The sequence below is a fragment of the Peromyscus leucopus genome, chromosome 14 (assembly GCF_004664715.2).
Source record: "Peromyscus leucopus breed LL Stock chromosome 14, UCI_PerLeu_2.1, whole genome shotgun sequence".
NCBI classification, from domain to species: Eukaryota; Metazoa; Chordata; class Mammalia; order Rodentia; family Cricetidae; genus Peromyscus; species Peromyscus leucopus.
Genome location: NC_051075.1, coordinates 4,792,537 through 4,815,635, shown reverse-complemented (window position 1 = coordinate 4,815,635; position 23,099 = coordinate 4,792,537). Strand labels below are relative to the sequence as shown.

The window sequence follows — 23,099 nt, the reverse complement described above, 5'->3', positions numbered from 1 at the left end:
TGGCAGCTGACAACCCTGTGCCCTGCACCCCTGGCTGCTGTTAGCCCCATTGCTAGTCCAGGGTTGAATTCAGCTGTAGGTGTTTCCTGGTAGAATTTGTGGGATCACTTATATAGACTATCATCATCTGCAAACAATGATACTTTGACTTCTTCTTTTCCTGTTTGTATCTCCTTGGTCCCCGTCAGTTGTCTTATTGCTCTAGCTAGAACCTCAAGTACTATATTGAATAGATATGGAGAAAGTGGACAGCTTTGTCTTGTTGATAATTTCAGTGGAATTGCTTTGAATTTTTCTCCATTTAACCTGATGGCTATTGGCTTGATGTATATTGTTTTTATTATGATTAGGTATGTCCTAGCATTCCTTATCTCTCCAAGACTTTCATCATGGAAGGGTGTTGGAATTCAGGAGGAGTTCTAAGTGTCTGTATTGCATTTTGGCCCTGAACTTTGACATAGCTGCCACTGCTTCTTCGTGGACGAGAAACTCAACAGCACCCTCTCCCATCATTCTTTCCTCTGGGCCAGTCTCCATTATGAACTCTCACAGGTTTGAGTGAGAAAAGATGGAAGAGTCACCCTCCATTGCTTTGTAGGGCAGCCCCCTCATGTGGACACAGTGGCCTATGGTGCTCTGCACTGTGAACTTCTGTCTCCATGTCTGGGGTCATATATCCCTGTTGTTGGCTGTTTTTACTCTTTTGGCTTCTTGATCTTTGGGGGGCCTGCCATCCAGCTCCCAAATAAATCACATGGAGGCATATTATTACTTGTAGATACCTGGCCTTAGCTTGACTTGTTCTTGAAAGCTTTTCTTAAATTATCCCACTTACCTTCTGCCTCTGGGCTTTTATTTCTGTATATCTTTTCTTTCCTTCTTATCCTGTGTCTGGCTGTTTAGATGGCTAACTGGCCCCTTCTTTTCTCACTCCTTGATCTTCCTTGATCCTAGATCTCTTCTCTCATTTATTCTCTCTGCCTGCCAGCCCCACCTATCCTTTCTACTGTCAGGCTATTGGCTGTTCAGCTCTTTATTAGACCATCAGGTGTTTTAGACAGCCAAAGTAACACAGCTTCACAGAGTTAAACAAATGCAACATAAAAGAATGCAAAATACCTTTGCATCATTAATCAAATGTTCCACAGCATAAACAAATGTAACATATCTTAAAATAATATTCTAAAACACATCCCTGGGGGATAATAGCTGCAGTTTTTTTCCCAAACAAGTCAGTAGTGAGGCCATAATGATCACTAAGACCACTGTATTCTTCACAGCTCCCATAGCCTATACTTTAGGCACCAGACCTCATTCTATCCAGGCCTCCCTGTTGCACAATGCCAATATGATGTGCAAATCTAACTAATCTTATCAATAAAAACCAGGAGTTAAATATCTGGGTAAAACCTGAAAGATCAGAGAAGCAGGGGAGCAGCCACAGTTACTTCTTCCCTCTTCAGTTACCCCAGTCCAAAAGGGCCGAGATCCTGTCTCCAAACACCTTATCACTTCGTGTTCCTCTCTCTGCAGTCCTCCAAACCTCTATGGTTAGCTAGTGGATACCTCTGTCCTCTGATTCCAAGCAAGCTTTATTTGTCAGAACACAACAAAATATCACATAAAATTTCTCCCTTTTGTCTAAATAAAAAGCGAAGGTTTTAACTAACATAGTAAAACTATATACAACTAGTACAAATATATACAGTCAATAATTACATTAACAATGTCTAGTCCATTAGCATTTGATAAATTTAGAGAAAATACTCCATTATCTATCCTATCTTGGTGAGTCCAAAATGTGGCACCTAATTAACTTTCTATCGTAACTTGTATTACCAACCCAAAACTATCTTTTTATGTCTCTCAACCTTACACACTTCATACCTCTTTTGTGAGTTTCTTTTCTGAATTTGTTAACAAGGAAAACTATAACTATCCAGTCTTCAACTCCTTCAGAGACCTGAGAATGATATAATATTATCTGAGTAAACAGGAAGTGCAGAGCAAACAACTTCCAAAACAAGAAATGAAAGAAACAGCTGGCTACCTGAATGGTCACCCAAGGTTCCTCTGTGATGTTGAGGGATCCATCTTTGGCCTGTAGCCCTAGAATATCTGAGATACTTTTCTGTGAAGCAGGAATTTTGGAGGACTGTCCTGTCTTATCTTGGAAAAGTTCAGCAGTTACTTTCTTTTCTGCCCTGCTTGTCCAATTTGGACAGCATACTGTCAGGAGTTGAGGCAAGGAAACTTTCTTGCCCAGGGGCTAAATTTTGCCACAAAGAAATTCCATATGGGGTTTCTTTGATGCCCATCATCTTCTCTGAAGTAGATTGGTGCTGGCAGAAGCACACAGGTCTCATTATCACAACAAAGAACCTTACATTATTAAGACATCTTAAATGCCATATTCTGTAGATCTATAAAGTATTTGAAAATCACCTGTCTATCTAAAATATATTTGTTTGACCTTGAAAACAAACCTGATTACAAATTTAAGTGTAATAGCTGACTAACTGCTAACCTGCATTTTTTATTATCCTAAATAGTTTGTAAAAATAATTTTCAAGGACTAGAAATTTACATTACATTGTTAAATAAGTTGCATAGGTGCAATACCTTGAATAAGAGTAGAAACATAGGTACAGTAGGTTCTAACAAAAATAACCTTAAATTTGTATCAATGTACAAAAATATCTTAAACAGGAGTAGAAACATATATGTAGTATATCAAAAATAACCCCAAATTTGTATCAATGTGCAAAAGTCCAAACCAATACAAACTATTTAAGACTAGACAAGTAGTTGCTTTTTAGGTTTAAAAGTAGATTTAATAATCTACCCTTTAATCCTATCATGTCTATATCCCCCCTTTTTATTTTCAGAACAAGATCCCTGAATCTGTTCTCCTTTTTTCAGCCTTTTTCCTGACCATTACCAATAACAACTTGTAACCAAACCCCTAAATGATGAGAAATAACCATAACCCACTGAATGACCAAAAACCACCTACCCCATCTCTTGGGAATGTGGGCATTGTGTTCTTAAAATTACTTCCTACTGTGTGGATGTGACAGCATCTTTAGGGGACCCAGAAAAAAAATGGCATAATTGTCAAGTCCTGGGAGAGCTAGCTGTATCATTTGTTGTCCAGTCTCTGTGTAATGGAAAAGTGCAGGGCTTGTCTGAAGTCCTGGCTAGAGTAGTCTGTGAGGATGGACCATCTCAGCTAGCCACCTTGAAATTGTCCTGAGCAGTTTGTAGTTCAAAGCTGATCTTTGGTTGATGTTTGTCATCTTAGTGGAGTTACCATAGTCTAGGTGGAATCATCATTGTGGGGCCCCATCCTCCTTTTGGGACTTCAAAGGTCACTGTTAGGCATGATCATGGTTCACTGCAGAAAACTTATACATTTTAAATGTCATATGCAGTAGATTTCAAAGAGGTTAAAGGATCATAATTTGTTATGTACATCTAGAGTACAAAATCTTAATTCCTCCTAGTTACCTGATAGAGATTCAAACCAGAAGTCATGTACAGGAAGCTATATGAAGCCCTTTTCTAGACTTAGCACTCTATATGACCACTAATATCATGACAAAAAGTTTATAATATATATCTTTTAATTTAATAAATTTTTAAAATAATACTTATACCTTAAGAAAAAATTTAAAGCGTTAAAACAATACCAAATGATTAGTGGCAATAGAATAGTCCTTTAATTTTGGGTTTTCTTTTGTCCAATAGCAGGTGGCTCTTCTGACATAAGACAGAGATTTTTGGATTTTCCTTTTAACAAGCATGCTTGAATTTACAGAAGGAGAGCCCTGCTTCAACTCTGAAGCCAGCTTTAATTTTTAATTGAACTGGGACTGCAGAAAGACCATTTGCATTATATATCTATAGACAACAGCAGAAACAATCATTTGGGAAGATATATGAAATTTTATCCTGTTGGAAATGTGATATACCAATAGGTCAACTTATACTTTCTCTTGAGACATTTTCTCCACATAATTTTTCCTTTTTCTTCAGATGTCTCATTTGTCCAGTAGTCTTCAGATTCCTTAGCTGGATGGCTTCATTCTCCTGGAAAGACAAAAACAAAACCCTGGCCCAAACCTAACTTTGGAGAGTTTCACTTTTCAAAAGTTATATTCTGATTAAATAAAAAGTATTTGTTTGTTGTATAAGTTAATATGAATTGGATGATCATAATGGTTGATGAACTATCACCTCTTCTATTCAAGAGGTCTCTCTTGTTCAAATCAAACCTTTATCAATTTGTTTCCTGTAGAAACAAAAGCAAAGCCTCGTCCCCAATGTAACACATATCCTGGTTTCCATTCTGAGGTCAACACATCTTTAAAGTATACAGGCTGATTTAATTCAGTAGTTTTTTTCTATTATCCAATGTCTCTCTGCAGCTGTCATTCCTTTCTCATTAGCATTCAGAAAATTTAAAGTTAATAAAGCATTATGTAATCTATCTCTGGGGGTCTTTATTACCCTTTTCTGCTTATTAAGCATATTTTTTAAAAATCAATTAGAACTTTCTGTAACTGCTGGTCATATAGGATGGTGTGGTGTACCTGTAATATCCTTTATGTTGTAATATGCAAAAAACTGTTTCATTTTACTAGAGACATATGCTGGAGCATTGTCAGTCTTAATTTGTACAGGTATCACCATTATGGCCATAACTTCTAACAAATGTATGATTATAGAATCAGCCTTCTCAGAATTCAAAACAGTTGCCCATTGAAATCCTGAGTACGTATCTATGGTGTGGTGTACATATTTTAATTCTCCAAACTCTGAAAAATGAAACATGTTCATTTGCCAAATTTTATTTCTTTGAGTACCCTTTGAGTTACTTCCTGCAGGTAGTGGAGTTTGGTTGTATAAGGAACAAGTAGGGCATTTACTTATAATTTCCTTGGCTTGTTGCCTAGTGATGGAAAAAAAATCTTTCTTCAAATCCTTGCTATTGACATGGTGTTTTTTATGGAATTCTGAGACTTTAGCACATTTCCTCCCAATAATTCATCAATTTCATCATTATCTTTTGCTAGAGGGCCTGGTAGACCCATATGGAATCTAATATGTGTTATATATAAGAGATGATTTTTATTTCTGATTATTTCTTGTAACTGAATAAATATAAAAGTCCATTCTATATCATCTGGAATAAATTAATTGGTTTCAATATGTAAAACAACTCTTTCTGCATATTGAGAGTTGGCAAGTTTATTAAGAGGTTTTGGAAAATTTAATAATACTATGGGAATAGCACATGATTCTGACCTTGAACAGAATCAAAAGAGCTTTAGGCCACTTTACTTAAATTTCCTGATTTATAACTTGCCTTTCCTGATTTGCTTGCATCAGTATAGAATGTAGGGACTCCAGAAATTGGTGTTCCCCATACAATGTGAGGAAGGACCCAATTATTTCTCTTCATAAATATGTATTCTCTTCCTTTTGGGATATTTGTTGTTAATTTTTCCCCCAAATTACTGTAAGCTTTTTGCCAATGTTCATTTTCTGCCCATAAAGAGGAAATTTCAGCATTAGTAAAAGGTACTACAATTTCTGCTGAGTCCATTCCTATCAAATGACAAGGTCTTATTTTTTCTTTTAGAATCAAATCAGATGCCTTTTCTACATAGGTCTTTATTTTTTTACTCTGTTTGTGTGGTAAAAATATCCATTCTAGAATATCATTTTCTCTTTGCACTAAAATCCCTATAGGAGAATATATAGAAAATAAAATAACCAGAATGCAATCAAGCTCCAGATCCAAATATTCCACATGTTCTGTAATTTTTTTCTACCAAAGCCAATTCTTAACTGACTATTTAAGTTCTTGTCACCTTGTAAGGTTTGAAACAAATTACTCAGTTCTTGAATTGTCAATTCAATTGTGGGCCATAGCCAATTAATGTCTCCCAGCAATTTTTGAAAGTCATTAAAAGTTTGCAATTGATCTCTTCTTATTTGTATCTTTTGGGATTGAATTTCTTGTAAGCCTATTTTGTATCCTAGGTAATTAATAGAATCTCCTCTTTGTATTTTTTCAGAAGCAATTTATAACTCCAAACAAGGCAAAAATTTTTTTTACTTCTTCAATTTTTTTCCATAGTAGCTATATTTGAATCAGCTAATAAGATACCATCCACATAATGGTAAATTATAGATTGAGAAAACTGTACGTGAATCAGTTCCAATGATTGTCATATAAAATATTGGCACAGGGTAAGACTGTTTAATATCCCTTGTGGGAGAAACTCCCATTAATATCTAACAGGCTGAGAATTATTATAAGTAGGCACCATGAAGGCAGTTTTTTTTCTCTTATTCTTTTCTTGTAAAGGTATAGTGAAGAAACAGTCTTTAAATCAATAACTATAATAGACCATCCTTTAGGTAATAGAGAAGGTAGGGAAATTCCAGTCTGTAAAGAGCTCATTCGCTAAATCACCTCATTAATGGCTCTTAGATCTGTTACCATTCTCCATTTTCCAGATTTCTTTTTATTAACCAATACAGGAGAATACCAATAACTGGTCGATTCTTCAATATGCTGAGCATTTAGCTGCTCCTGAAACAGCTCTTCTAAGGCCTGTAATTTTTCTGACATCAAAAGTCATTGTTACACCCAGACAAGTTTTTTATTTAACCATTTTAGAGATAGGGCTACTGGTACCTTTGAAAGATCATCAGCTGTTTTTGTACAACCTGAATGGTCAGTGACTGTTCTTTATAATACCTTTTAAAACTTTCCCCAGAAACATGTTAGTTTATGGTTTGTTTCTGAGTTTGGAGGAATGTTAATTGGGGTATTCCATTGCTGTAACAAATTACATTTCCATAAACTCATTGCTTTATTAGCCACATATAGTTTTAATTTTCCTCTCTGTTCTTCTGGCCCTATACATTTGACCCATCTCTTGCATTATTTTATCTGAGATGAAGTTTCAATTCCTAAAAGCTAAACATTTATCTCCTGAATAGGCCAATTTGAATGCCAAGATTCTAGTGCAATTACTGTTACATCTGCCCCTGTGTCTACAAGACTTTCAATTACAATGTCATTTATCTGTATTTTTACCTTTGGTCTTTGATCATTTATAGAAGTTTGTCAAAATATTTGCTTTATAGTTTCTCCTGAAATTTTTGTTTTATATTCTAAAGCAATTGTATCATCCAGAGCAGTATGATTTTTTTACAGTAGGTATTAAGTCCTTTAATTGCTCTGGGGAAGAGATTTCCCCATGGTTACAGGGGATGAATGAACCAAATTTGACATGGGGGCCTGTGAGAGCCCCCCCAAGGCATTTCCCAATAGCAAAGGGTTTCCTTGTCTGTCCCTTGTTAATCTGTATCCATTGGTCCAGTATCGGCCTTTGTCATACCTTCTGCATACTCCAGAAGGAAAGAGACTTCTGTTTCGACTAGAAGAAACATTGTTTCTAGGACTGCCCTGTCCACTATCTCCTCTTTTATTTTTCTTCAAGAGGAAATCACCTCTCCTATCCAAGCATCATCATGGTTATAAGATTCAATATTGACTGTATCTCAGATCCATTCTTCTATGGGTGCTTAAAGGCCTAATTACTCCCTTTGCATTATGAATTAGCATTTTCAAAGGCCAAAGATTCAATTATTATTTGTCTAGTTTCTGAATTTGGTATCATTCTATTACAGCTGAAGTCAATGTTTGTAAAAAAAAATCAGTGAAGTTTTCTTTAGGGCCCTGTATAACTTCAGTAAATGACTCAGGTCTCTTTCCAACTTCTGAAAATCTGTCCCAAGCATTCAAAGCTATTGCATGGCATAGATCCAGGGTGTGGTCATCATATGGAGGCTCTCTTTGTACATCAGCATAATTACCCTCTCCAGGAATTTGGTCTTGGGAAATTTAAATACCTCTAGCTCTGCTTCATTGTTCATTGGTGCTAGCCTCATATTTCTAAAAGTTCTTCCACTATAATTGAGGACCAGGTTCCAATACTGCTATAACCAAGTCTTTCTAGTCTTGTGGGCCAATTTGGTTACTAGTTGAGCATAAATTTAACATTTGCTTCACAAAAGGTAAATGCATACCATATGAGACTATTACTGCCTTAAATCACCTCAAACCTAATATTTCCACAGGAATCCTGGGAGCTCTTACATAGCCTTGGGGATACCTGTCATTTGGAAATTGTTCCTGTAAAGAGACTGGATAAATTAAAGTAGGCTGTTTGACAACCTTGGGCTTTTCCTCTCTAATTTTATAATGTAATGGTGAAGTTAGTTGTCCTTTAAATTCCTCTGTCTGTGTCTGAATATCTCTATTATCTGTTTTAATAAGTCTTTCTAAGGTTTATGAGTTATCAATCAAAATTGCATTATTTTCTTTAGTAATCAATTGTAGGGCTTGCATATTATCAGTAGTAATCTTTTCTAATGCCTGTATCATATCAACCAACATTTTAAGGGATAAAACAAGAATTATTAAACTGATAATGTTTATAATTGACACTATGTAAATCCCATATAAGTTTATTAGGCCCCCCATTTAATTGTTCCATTTTAAAACCATCCATTGTGTAATCATACAGGGACCTAACTCCCTCCATTGTAAGAGTGTTTTTCATTTTTTAATGTGGGAAAAAAATTTTTTTTAAATTAATCTAATTCTCCCTTTAAGAATTCCCAATTGTTTCACCAAATCTGCTGACAATAACAGTGAAGTATAAGGCTGGCTGGTGCAGCATAGCATGTCTGAATGGAGAACACAGGTGGTGTACACAGCCTGGCTCAGGTCAGCTACCATTGATCATATGTCAACAACCTGAGGAGGGGGTCCAGGGAGAGCCCACAACCCATGGGGGAAAGGGAGCTAAAGAGCCAGCCAACTTCACAGGAAAACGTGTAAAAGCAGCCTGTGTGACCAGTGGGAAGTGAAAGCACAGAGTTGCCTGGAGGTAGAGCTGGCCGATGGTGAGGGGATAACTCTGGTGGCATTCAGAGCCCAGATGCCTGTGGAGTTCGCTGTAGAGAGGCTGCAACAGAAAATTCCCAGACTCCCTCAGAGCACTCATGGAAGAAAGGAAGAGCCAGCCAGCGCTGTGGTGACCCCTTTGGATGCAATTCCCATGTTTGGCTCTGATGTGTGCTGGTGGCTGCAAAGCCACTGGGAAGCAGCTTTTTTGGTGAATTCATGCCCCAAAAGTTGGTTGCCAGATGATGCATAAATCTAATTAATCTTACCAATAAAAACCATGAATCAAATATTAGGGTAAAACCCAAAAGATCAGATAAGTAGGTGAACAGCCACAATTGCCTCCTACCTCTTCCATTCCTTCAGTCCAAAAGGGCCAAAATCCTGTCTCTGCCTCATCTTATCACTTCCTGTTCCTCTCTCTATAGTCCTCCAAACCTCTATGGTTAGCTAGTGGCTAGCTCTGTCCTCTGACTCCAAGCAAGCTTTATTTGTCAGAACACGATCAAAATATCACATGTCACCAATGTACCTCCAGGCTGTGCCAGGCCATTCATACAGCCCATGCCTTTGCCTGAAGTCATAAAGACGTGAACTTGAGAGGTGGATCTGAGTATGACTTAACTTCCTCCTGACTGCTCTTGAACACTTCAATACCTGTGCTTCCCTAGAGTTTTCTCAACTAACTCTTGTGAGGGAAACTGAACAAAGGCCTCCCCTGCAATCCTGCCCTTCAGGTCCACAGGAAATTTCCAAACCTGAGAAGACCTGAAAGATTTCCACCTTTGTGCATCCAAACAGGAGTCCCTGAAGCCTCACATAGCCATCGTTGGCACTGCCCCTGCTGTTTGGATCACTGTGATTCAACACCCAATCTATCTTGGGTCTGTGTGACTGGACCACCTCAACATACTGGAGTCTCATACTTTCCCTGTCCTTTTTTCAGAGCCAATTTTACTTCATCTTCTAATTCAAGTTTAAGATAAGCCTCACCACCCTAACTGCCTTCTCCAGTATAAATGAAATTAATTTATCCCTAATGAACCACTGCAGATGCCTTCATAGTAGACACTTAAGAAGGTAACACGTTTTCCAGGAGGAAGAAACATGTGGCTTCTATTTTCAAAAGGCAACATGGCTTATGAACCCCAACTCTACCAAACACCTCAAAATGCAGAGAACTTTGGGAAAAGTCCAGGTAGATCTTCTTTTTGTTCATGAAATGGAAGTTCAAAGGGGCAAGTGCTTTCTGTGGGAGCTGAGCCCCCAAAGACCCGGATTTTGGTGGGAAGTGGTGCACCCAGAGGTTGATCTCATTGTGCAGGCTGTGCAGGCAGGAATAGTACCCATTGTTTTTTTTTATAGAAAATGGATTCATTCTTCACATTTCTCATAAAATGTTATATAAAAATAATTGAATATAAAAGTCAAAATTTCACAAGTTTTAGATAGAAAAGCCAGAAAATATTTAGGTGACCATGGAAGAGGGAAAACTTTCCTTAAAAAGAGAGGAAAGAAAGAGAAAATAAATTGATAAAGTTGAGAATTTGTTAGCAAAAGCCTTCCTACATTTGTGTTTGGTGGCACGCACCCTGTAATCCCAGCATTTGGGAGGAAGAGACAGGCTGATACAAGTTCAAGGCCAGCTTGGGCCATATAATGAAACCCCATCAAAGTAAATAAATATATGAAAGTTAGGGATGAAATACATTCTACAAAGGAAAAGATACATTTGCCATCTATATCATTAAGACACAGTAATTACAAATAACATTAAATAATTTTAAAATTAAAAAACATGCATGAAATTAATGAACAGAAGAAGGAACATAAGTTATATGACATATAAAAGCATCAAATAATGTTAAATTTCATCACTAATACAACAAAACTTAAAAACACAATAAAATATAATAATTCTTATTCTCATGCAAAGGCTTCCCATAGGAAAAATACATGACAGTATTATTGAGGACACGAAACAGTCATGTAGGAAAATCTTCTGAGCCAAGACATGGCCATCATCAGGGTTTGTGCAGGGCCTGCTGACCAAGGATCATCACAGCTGAGCTTACTCATTATTTACATTCCCTGCTGAAGAGTTCAGGAAGGTCATGGCACCCTGACCGGAGTATCTAGCTTTCACTCCTAACTGGTTGTGTCCAGTTCTTCCCTGATTGCATGTGGTCTCTTGGTCTCAGTAAGGCTAGGTGATATGGATAGGGAGGATTAGGGGAGGAAACTCCATCTGCCCCGCATGGGGAGTCATCATCCAAGTCATCATCCATGCAGGGTGCCATCCTTGCAGTGTAGCTACATAAAGTCACCCATGCTCCTGACCATAGCCCCTCGGCCATTGCTCTGTAAGTGTGCCTAATCAGCTCCTTGTTTTCCCAGAGTAAACTTTGGTAGAATCACACTTTGTTCTATTATTGGGACCATAGGAAGAGGGGCAGACATTGTTTATATCTCTCAAAGAGGAGAATTTTAACAACAGGAAAAGCAAATATTTGCATTTTGACAGTGAAGACTGATGAGAATTATTCTGAAAACTAATTTAACATGCTGTAGTAAATATGAAGTTGTTCCTGGGTTCACAAGTTTAAAGCAACTCAAGGACATAAAGAGTCATGTACAAGAATGTCAGCAGCAACACTTAATTACTGAAGTAGGGTATTTAACTTATAAAATCCATGGTTTCAGGCAATAATAACAACAACCTGAAAAAGTTGGTGTACAATATAATTATGTACCAAATGATGAACCAAAGCTGTTCTGTATGATCATAGGTATATCTCACACAGCTGATGAGGTACAAAACTAGCAAAGCCACAGAATTCTGACAGTGTTAATGGAGTTTATGAACCTATGTCTATGATGTAATACATGTATTGTTTAGGCATGTACAAATTAAAAATAAAAATAAGGGTTGGAGAAATGACTTAGTAATTAAGAACACTTGCTTCCCTTCCAGGGGATCTAAGTTCAGTTCACAGCACCAATGTTGAACAGTTTACAATTACCCATGACTCCAGCTTCAAGGGATCCAATGTTGTCTTCTACCTGCACTCATGTCACACACACACACACAAACACACACACACACACACACACACAAACACACACACACACACGACACACGTTAAATATTTCAAATAAATGAAAAACAAGCAAAAATTCACAATTACCTTTATCTGGGCAAGGTTATTTTGAAGTCATTGCTGATACTTTGTTGTAGAAGTAACCGTCTTATTAAATAAGAAACATAGAGCCAATGTAAAGAGAAAAGCCCGAGAGGTCAGAGTTAAGAGCCTTACCCTTCCTGCTTCAGCGATCCTCTTCAGCCAAGAGAGACCTACTTCCTGTGTGTTTGTCTTTATATAGACTTTCTGTTCTGCCTTCTCATTGGTTGGAAACCCAACCACATGACCGCCTCGTCACTGTCCGTCTGTACAGACCTCCAGGTCTTCTATGGTTGGTATTGAGATTAAAGGCGTGTGTCTCCAATGCTGGCTGTATCCTTGAACACACAGAGATCTACCTAGCTCTTCTACCAAGTGCTGGAATTAAAGGTGTGCACCATGAAAGCCCAGCTCCGCTGTGGCTTGCTAATAGCGGTGATCCCCAGGCAACTTTATTTATTAACATACAAATAAAATCACATTCCAGTACAAATAAAATATCACTATACTTTGTTTCAGTGGATACATTTCAATTATTTATGCTTGTGTATGTACTTTTGTTTACATTTATGAGAGGTTTTATAGTCAGTGATTGGTAAAGTGGGGGCTAACAATGCATAATATTTTGTTAGCAGATAGAGTTAAAAAGACGGGGAGAGAAAAAAGCAGGAATGGAAACAATCAGAATGGGGCCTCATTTTTAGAGGAGAAGTTTACATATGTTAATTTGCTGAAAATACAAGGGTGACTTCAGAACAGACAGGGTGGCTGGTGCATTCGGTGGAGAAGGATACAGGAGTGGGGTGGTGCCTTGGTGTCAGCTTGAGCAAGCTAAGGAAATGGAGCAGCACTCCCTTAGCCCATGTGAGCAGCTGCATCCATTGTAATAAAGAGGGTCTGGGTAGATGAAAAGACAGCGTAAGGAGAGTTTGCACACTCCTAAAAGGGCATCTGTCTTCCCTCCAGCAGTCAGATCTGGTTTGCCTGCCTCAGACCCCAGGACTTACTCCAGTACCTGCAGTAAGTAACAATCCCCTCAGCCCTCAGTCCTTCAGGTGGGAGGTCCATCATCAGCTCCTCTGCCTCTCAGACCTTTGGGCCTGGACTCTGTACACCAGCAGCTTTAGAGGCTCTCCAGCTGGCAGGTAGTAGGTCTTGAGACTTCATTCTCCATAATTTGATAAGCCAATCCCCCTCTTCTCTTCTTTCCTCTTCTCTTCTTTCCTCTTCTCTTCTTTCCTCTTCTCTTCTTTCCTCTTCTCTTCTTTCCTCTTCTCTTCTCTTCTCTTCTTCTCTCCCACTCTCCCCCTAACTCCTCCTCATCACTTCTCTCCCTCTCCTCAGCCATTGATTCTGTTTTTGTTGCTTTTTTAGGAAGCCCTGGCTAGCACAAAAGAGGAAAAAATGCCAGAGTGAAGGTAGACCATCATTGGAGGTGGATGCTGCTCTTTCTGTTATAACTATACGGGACAAGCAAAGATCCATGCAGATCCATGCAGGCTGGAGAAGGTAAAGAATCCAAAACAATACTCGTCTGATGCTCATTGTTTTCCTGTGAATTGGTTCCATCATCTGTTGAAGTTGATAATTAAAACAGCTAGTAATGACACCTGAGGACACTGGTGGACCTGTGAAATGAGTCTGTGAAAATGAAATGATAACAGTCGCCCTGAGGAGCTGGGTGGAGCTAAATCGTAACTATGCCATCACACCTATTTGCTCCTTCTCTGCAGGTCTGTCAAACTCCTTGAGAGTAAGAGGAAAGAGATAGTTTGGACTGAGATTAACTTCATGGTTCTTGCAGGGCCTACAGGAGGCACACCTGGGCTCATGTAGGTATACTGATGAGCCTTGAAGTTTGAGCATTCACAGGTTCAGGAGTGAAGACAAGAAAGGCTAAAAAATAGAAAATAAACATAAAATGTTGTGGCGTTAACATAGTTTTAAAAAACTGACATGGTGAAAGCTAGATTAAGAGAAATGTACTACAAACAGTTTGTGAATCTAGAACAGAAAAATGTGATGCACTGAAAAGCCCAGGAAGTAGTGAGTGTGTGTGTGTGTGTGTGTGTGTGTGTGTGTGTGTGTGTGTTTATGTAAAGATTTGGCTTGTGGTCCTGCAAATGAGATGAGGAAACTGTGATGGAACTTTACCAATGCCTGCATTGACATTGACATTGGCTAGGAAAACGACTAGAAAAGGATTGGGATGTGAATGTTCTTGACAAGTGTGGCAGAGGTCTAGGTGTGAGAAAACAGTAGATAAACCCTGTGAATGGATGGATGGGCGAAAGCACTGCTTATACAGAAATTGTGCATGATGGATGTGGAATGTATATGTATAGGATAAAGACTATGTCACATCTAAGCTCCCTCCCATTTCCAATTATGGCCACACAAGCCTCCGCACTTCGTCATTATTTCCAGCTTTCAAACTATTTACCATCATTGTCTTTTTTTTTTCTGAATTATCTTCACATCTGTGGCAACCTCACTGTCAGTGCTTAATCACAATGCACTATGATGCTTGGGAGTATGTCTGTCTAATCTACTAGATGGACTTTGCTTCATGGAGAAAACATGTAATGTCTAAGTGCATGCTGATAGTACCTAGCATAATGCTCAGAGTATAAAATGTGCTTAGAGTGTATGTGGTGACTAAATAATGGAAAGACTTGGAAGCATGTTAACACATGGAAAGGAATGTAAAAATGATATGTCGTACATCATGTTTATTTCCATGGTTATGTATGTTTCCTGTATGAGTTGACACAAAAGAAAGAAAGAAACTCTGGAGAACCTAGGAAAGTTTGGGGAAAGACGTCTGTAGTGGTATTCGCTCCCCCCATGACCTTGGGCTATAGGGCCCAAAGGAGGCGGTGCCTCCTGCTGTTGTATGTGACCTTCTAGAAAGAGAAGGGGAAGGGTCACATGCCCCTTCTCCCTGCTCCTGTCTTCGAGGTGGATTCACTCCCAGTCAGATCAGAGGATGACTTCAGCTGTCTACTCCGTTCTGTATTCGTGAGTATATTTCCTCAATTTATAGCTTAATAAATTCCTATTACCCACTAAATAGACTCGTGTGGACTGATCATAATAGAAGTCATTCCGTCTGAAACTCAGACACTAGAATAGTAAACAAGCACATTCAAAAGGAGGGAAAACAACAATCTCTCTGTTGATCACACTGTAGGGGAAGTGTTGCTATAATCCTCAGGACAGTATGAAGTTGATAGCCATCCAGACAACAACTACCACGTTCTTCATTAAAGACATAGTCCACATTCTCAAGTGCTGCTGCTTATGAGACTAGGAAAGCAAGGCTTGCTTACAGTGTTGATTAGTATCCTATGGCATCACTTGTACCTTTAGATGTGGGTTTAAGAAATCTAAAGCACTTCACAGTATGAAGGGAAATAAGTGACAGGCATCTCAGGTAGGACCCTGGAGAAAGTTGTATTTTGATATCATGCTAATGAAAAAGGGGGTATGATTTCTGAGATTAATTTTTGTTTTATTTTATTTTATATGTATGAGTATTTTACCTGCATGTATGTATGTGTACCTCGTGTATGTCTCGTGTTCACAGAAGCAACAAGGGGGCATCAGACCTCCCGGAACTGGAGTTGTAGATGGTTATGAGCCACCACGCAGGCTCTGGGAGGTTCTCATTCTCTGGGAAGCAAGCCGGTGCTCTTAATAGCTGAGCCATTTTTTCAGCCTTCATGAGATGTTTTATCAAATGCATTCATGTTGTAATATTTAGAGTACTGCTTATTTTGAGTCTCAAAATCTGCTGATTTTTTTAATTAATCTGAAGGTGTTTTGAATTTAGATTTAGCAGGTTCTGTCTTTACCAACAACACTAGATGAGGGTTTGGAAGTATAAATCTTGCTCTTTGTTCACTAGAACATTTCTCCTGAAACAGTCTGTTCCTTGTCAATGAACCTGCAGGAAGGCATGCCCAGAGAGATAATAAATAATCTAATGGTATATTTGATGTGTAATGAAAACTGCCAAGTGCTCCATGGAGTCACAACATTCATGTACTAGATATACCACAACATTCATTTATTCATTCATTTATTTATTTTCTCTTTTACTTATTCTTCTCTTATATATTATATCCTGACTACAGTTTCCCCTCCCTCTTCTCCTCCTAGTCCATTCCCTTACCTCCCCTCCCCACTCCAAAACTCTTCCTCTGTTTCCCTTCAGAAAAGAGAAACAAAACACGACATATCAAGTTATAATAAGATTAGGCACACCCCCTCATATTAAGGCTTGAAAAGGCAATGCAGTAGGAGGAAAGGGGTCCAGAAAGCAGTCATAAGAGTCAAAGATACTCACTACCCTGCCCCCACTGTTAGGAGTTTCACAAAAATACCAAGCTAAACAACCACAACATGTATGTAGAGGGTATAGGTTACACCCGTGCAGGCTCCCTAGTTGTCAATTCAGTCTTTGTGAGCCCCAGTGAACTCTAGTTAGTTGATTCTGTGGGTTTTCTTGTGGTGTCATTGACCCCTCTGGCTCCTACAATACTTCCTTCCCATCTTCCACAGGCTACCCCAAGGTCCACCTGATGTTTGACTGTGGGTCTGCAGCTGTTCCCTTCAGTTGCTAGATGAAGCCTCTCTGATGATGATTATACTAGGCTCGGGTCTATGAGTATAGCAGAATATCACTAGGAAGCATTTCATTGACTTTTTTTTTTCTGGTTATGTTTGGTTCTATCCTAGGTCTTTGGGCCATCCAGACTCTGGTTCCTGTTCATTCAGGCAGTGTCAGTGTTGGGCTCCCTCTCATGGCATGGGTCTCAAGCTGGACCAGTCATTGATTGGCCACTCCTACAAGGACTGTGTCACCTTTACCCCAGAACATCTTTCAGGTAGGACAAATTGTACATCTAAAGTTTTGTTGTTGGGTTGATGTCCCAATCCCTCCACTGGAAGCCTTGCCTGGTTGCACAAAAAGACCTACTCAGTCTCCATATTCTCCATTGCTAGGAGTCCTTGCTAGGGTCACCCTCATGGATTCCTGAAATTTCCATTGCACTAGATTTCAACCTCACCCCCTGAAATGCTTTCCCAGTTCCAGTCATCTCTCCCTACTTACCTACCTGATTTATTGTATTCCCATCCCCAGTCTCCTCCAGTCCACCTGAGAAATCTATTCTATTTCCCCTTCCCAGAGAGATCCATGGGTCCTACCTTGAGCCCTCCTCATTACTTAACCTCTCTGGGTCTGTGGATTACATCATTATTATCCTTTGCATTAGAAGTGATGTCCGCTTATGAGTGAGTATACACCATGCTTGCCTTTCTGGGTTTGGGTTACCTCACTCAGGATTATTTTTTTCTAGTTCCATCCATCTGCCTGCAATTTTCATGATGTCATTGTTTTTAATGCTGAATAATACTGCATTGTGTAAATGTACCACATTTTTTTAATTGATTCTTCAGTTGAGGGACATCTAGATGGTTTGTAGTTTCTGGCTATTATGAATAAAGCTGCAACAAATACAGTTGAGGAAGTGTCCTTGTGGTAGGACAGAGTATCCTTTGGTTATATACCCAGTAATGGTATATCTGGGTCTTGAGTTAGATCTATTCCCAATTTTCTGAGAAACCTCCATATTGACTTCCAAAGTGTCTGTACAAGTTTGCACTCCCACCAGCAATGGAGGCATGTTCTTGCTCCACATCCTCTCCAGCATGAATTGTCACTTGTATTTCTGATCTTAACCATTCTGACAGGTATAAGATGGAATCTCAGAGTTGTTTTGATTTGCATCTCCTTGATGGCTAAGGATGCTGAAAATTTCTTGAAGTGATTCTCGGCCATTTGAGATTTTTGTATTGAGAACTCTTCCATTTAGAGCTATACTCTACTTTTTAATTAGATTATTTGGTTCTTTGATATATAATTTATTGAATTCTTTATATATTTTAGATATTAGCTATCTATCAGATATGGAGCTGGTAAAACTCTTTTCCCATTCTGTAGGCTGCTCTTTTGTCCTATTGATGGTATGCTTTGCCTTACAGAAACTTTTCAATTTCATGAGGTCCCATTTATTAATTGTTGATCTTAGTGCCTGTGCTATTGGTGTTCTGTTCAGGAAGGTATCTCCTGTGCCAGAGCATTCAAGACTATTCCTCACTTTCTCTTGTTAGATTCAGTGCATCTGACTTTCTGTTAAGGTCTTTGATCCACTTGGATTTGAGTTTTGTTCAGTGTGATAGATATGAATCTATTTGCATTTTTTCTACATGCAGACATCCAGTTATGCCAGCACCATTTGTTGAAGATGCTTTCTTTTTTTACATTATATGTTTCTGGCTTCTTTATTTAAAAAAAAAAAAACATCAGGTGCCCATAGATGTGTGAATTTACACCTGGGTCTTTGATTCAATTCCATTGATCAGACTGTATTTTTAATGCCAATACCATGTGCTTTTTTTTTTTTTTTTTTGCTTTTTTTATTAAGAATTTTTTTCATTCATTTTACATACCAATCAAAGGTCCCTCTCTTCCCTCCTCCCACCCCCAGCCTCACCCTCCCAACCCACTCCCCTACTCCCCCTTACAAGAAGGTAAGGCCTCCCATGGGGAGTTACATCTAATAGAGGCAAGTCCAAACACTTCCTCCTGCCTCAAGGCTGCACGAGGGGTCCCATCATAGGTAGTGGGCTCCAAAAAGCCCACTCATGCACTAGGGATGGATTCTGATTCTACTGCCAGGGTGCCCCCCCCCAAGCAGAGCAAGCTACACAACTGTCTTGTCATGCCGAGGGCCTAGTCCAGTCCCATGCAGGCTCCACAGCCATTGATCCAACTTTCATGAGTTCCCTCTAGTTTGGTTTGGTTATCTCTGCAGGTTTCCCCATCATGATCCTGACGCACTTGTTCATAGAATCTCTCTTCTCTCTTTTTGACTGGACTCCTGGGGCTCTTCCTGGTGTTTGGCTGTAGATCTCTGCATCTGCTTCCATCAGTTATTGGAGAGAAGCTCTGTGATGACAGTTAAGATATTCACTGGTTTGATCACTGGGGTAAGCCAGTTCGGTCAGGCATCCTCTCCACTCTTTCTAGTAGTCCAAGCTTGGGTCATCCTTGGGGATTCTTGGCAACTTCCCTAGCACTGAGTTTCTCTCTGTCCCCATGATATCTCCCACCTCTGAAGAAAAACAATGAAGAAGATATCAGAAAATGGAAAGATCTCCCATGCTCAGGGATAAGTAGGATTAACATAGTAAAAATGGCAATTTACCAAAAGCAATCTACAGATTCAATGCAATCCCCATCAAAATCTCAACACAATTCTTTACAGACCTGGAAAGAATAATACTCAACTTCATTTCGAAAAACAGAAAACCCAGGTTAGATAAAAGAATCATGTACAACAAAGCCACCTCTGGAGGCATCACCATCCCTGACATCAAGTTATACTATAGAGCTACAGTAATAAAAGCTGCTTGGTATTGGCATAAAAACCAACATGTGGACCAATGGAATTGAATTGAAGACCCTGACATTAACCCACACAACTATGAATACCTGATTTTTGACAAAGAAGCCAAAACTGTACAATGGAAAAAAGAAAGAATCTTCAACAAATGGTGTTGGCATAACTGAACGTCAACATGTAGAAAATTGCAAATAGTTCCATATGTATCACCATGCACAAAACTCAAGTCCAAGTGGATCAAAGACCTCAATATAAAACCAGTTACACTGAACCTCATAGAAGAGAAAGTAGGAAATAGCCTTGACACATTGACCATGCTTTTTTTTTTTTTTTTTAATTACCATCTCTGTAGTAAGCTTAAAATCATGGAGGATGTTATTCTTGGAAGTTCTTTTATTATATAGGATTGTTTTAGGTATCCTGAGTTTTTTGTTTTTCCATATGAAGTTGAGTATTTTCTTTCATGGTCTGTAATGACTTGTATTGGAATTTTGATGGGGATTGTATTGAACCTGTAAATTGTTTATCAACTTGTAGTTGGGTAAGATTGCCATTTTTTTGCTGGGTGGTGGTGGTGGTGGTGGTGGTGGTGGTGGTGGTGGTGGTGGTGGTGGTGGTGCACACCTTTAATCCCAGCACTCAGGAGGCAGAGCCAGGTGGATCTTTGTGAGTTCAAGGCCAGCCTGGTCTACAGAGTGAGATCCAGGAAAGGCACAAAAGCTACACAGAGAAACCCTGTCTGGAAAAGCCAAAAAAATAAAAAAATAAAAAAGATTGCCATTTTTGCTATGTAAATCCTACCAATCCATGCTCATGGGAGATCTTTCCATCTTCTGATATCTTCTCCAAGTTCTTTCTTCATAGACTTGAAGTTCTTGTCATACAGGTCTTTCACTTGCTTGATTAGAGTTACCCCAAAATATTTTATATTATTTTTGGCTATTGTGAAGGGTATTGTTTCCCCGATTTCTTTCACAGCCCATTTATTCTTTGTGTATAGAAAGGTTACTGATTTTTTGAGTTAATCTTATATCCAGCCACTTCAACAAAGTTGTTTAACAGCTGTAAAAGTTCCCTGGTAGAATTTTGGGGGTTGCTGATGTATACTAGCACATCATCTGTGAAAGTGATACTTTGACTTCATCCTTTCCAACTTATATCTCCTCAACCTCCTTTAGTTATCTTATTCCTCTGGCTGAACTTCAAGTACTGTATTGAATAGATATGGAGAGTGGACAGCCTTGTCTTGTTCCTGACTCTAGTGTAATCGCTTTGAGTTTATCTCCATTTAATTTGATGCTGGCTGTTGACTTGCTGTATATTGTTTTCATTGTGTTTAGGTATGTCCCTTGCATCTCTGATTTTCCAAGACTTTTATTATGATGGGGTGTTGGATTTTGTCAAAGGATTTTTCAGCATCTAATGAATGATCATGTTTTGTTTTTTTCTTTCAGTTTATATCGTGGGTTATATTGACAGATTTTCTGGAATGAAAACTACTTGATCATGGTGGAAGGTCTTTTTTATGTGTTCTTTATTACAGTTTCAGAGAACTAGCTCCAAGAACACACCCAGGGTTTGCAGAAAAATCCATGATGTTGGTGAGAACTAAAGTTTTCTATCTGAGGGGTAGGAAAAGATTATATGCATACTGATGGTAACTTTCTTTATTATTCCCTCTTGAAATTCCTCTTTGTATTGATTGTTCTCTTTGTTTCTATTTTATTAATTTCAGTCCTCAGTTTGATTATTTCCTGCTGTCTACTCCTCTTGGGTGTGGTTGTTTCTTTCTGTTCTAGAGGTTTCATGTGTGCTGTTAAATTCCTGGCATGAGGTCCCACCAATTCCTTTATTGCAGACACTAAGTCTATCTATGAGCTCTCCTCTTAGCACCACTTTCATGGTGTTCCATAAGTTTGGGTGTGTTGTGTGTTCATTTTCATTGGATTCTAGGAAGCCATTAATATCTTTCTTTATTTATGCCTTGACCCAGTGCTAATTCATTAGAGAGTTGTTTAGTTTCCGTGAGTGTGTAGGTTTTCTGTTGTTTCTGTTGTTGATATCCAGCTTTAACCTGTGTTGGTTTGATAGGATACAGGGAATTATTTCAATTTTCTTTTGTCTGTTGAAACTTGCTTTGTGACTGAGTATGTGTCAACTTCTCAGAATGTTCCATGAGGTATTGAGAAGAAGGTGTGTTCTTTCGTGTTTGGGTGAAATGATCTGTAGATATCTGTTAGGTCCATTTGGCTTATAATATCTGTTAGCCCCCATATTTCTCTGTTTAATTTTTGTCTGTGTGACTTGTCTGTTGGTGAGACAGACAAGTGTGGGTATTTGTCAGGCACAGGTGTGTGGGTTCACATGGATCCATGGAAAGACTCAGAGGCATCTTAAGAATGAATCTAGCCTTTCATGGCTGCAGGGGTGGGGGGTGTCAGCCACTAAGGATTGAAGCACTTTCCCTTTGCCTAGGGCATTTATTTTCTTTCTATTTACAGTTTAGCCAGATAATTTCTGTATCTTCAAAGAAAACTGAAAGGAGCTCCCAAAGATAAAATGCCAAGTGCAAATTCCTCAATTTTTCAGGTACCACGGTTTTCTGAACCAAGTTTTGCATAGGCCTTTGATCCTTGGGAGACTCTCAGATAAGATTCCTATAGGACAACATGAGAAACAAAAGGTACTGGTTGAGCAAAGGATGGATTAAGGCTAGGTGTCACTCTCTGGAGCCTGGCCAGGAGTAGCTCAGCAGGAACGCAGTCACAGGTACTGAAGTCTGTCACCAACAATAAGTGAGGATTGATGTGCAGTTTAGATATTAGTAGTCTTTCCTTTACAAACATGGGTGCCCTTATATTTGGGGCAGAGATGTTAAGAATTGAAAAGTCGCCGGGTGGTGGTGGTGCACGCCTTTAATCCCAGCACTCGGGAGGCAGAGCCAGGCGGATCTCTGCGAGTTTGAGGCCAGCCTGGGCTACCAAGTGAGTCCCAGGAAAGGCGCAAAGCTACACAGAGAAAAACCAAAAAAAAAAAAAAAAAAAAGAATTGAAAAAGTCATCTTCTATGATTTTTTTCTTTGAGTATGAAGTATCCGTTGAAGGGTTCACAACACGCCCCCACAGTCGGGCGTGTTTGCATATGCCAGGCGGACACTTCCGCCTAGCCAGTTCCAGGTCAGGATAGCCATTTCTGGGTCAAGGCGTCTCGTGTGACCAGGATCCGTGATGTTTGATGGTGACATAAGTGCACAACGTGGCCATGTGATCTACACACAAGCATGGAGTAGTGACATGACCTGGCCATGCCCAGCCTTTAAAAAAACGAGCGCCATGTTCCGGTTCCTTCTTCTTCTCCACGCACGTGTCTCTCCCATAGGCCTGCGCACTCTCCGTCCCTTTATCTCTAATAAAACTCTTATTAGTGGATTCTGTCGTGTTTTTGTGA

General features: G+C 39.1%; 1 pseudogene; it reads right to left on the bottom strand.

The window, feature by feature from the left end:
• Window positions 1–387: 387 nt before the first annotated feature.
• Window positions 388–10,019, bottom strand: LOC114699376 (annotated as a pseudogene).
• Window positions 10,020–23,099: the final 13,080 nt, after the last annotated feature.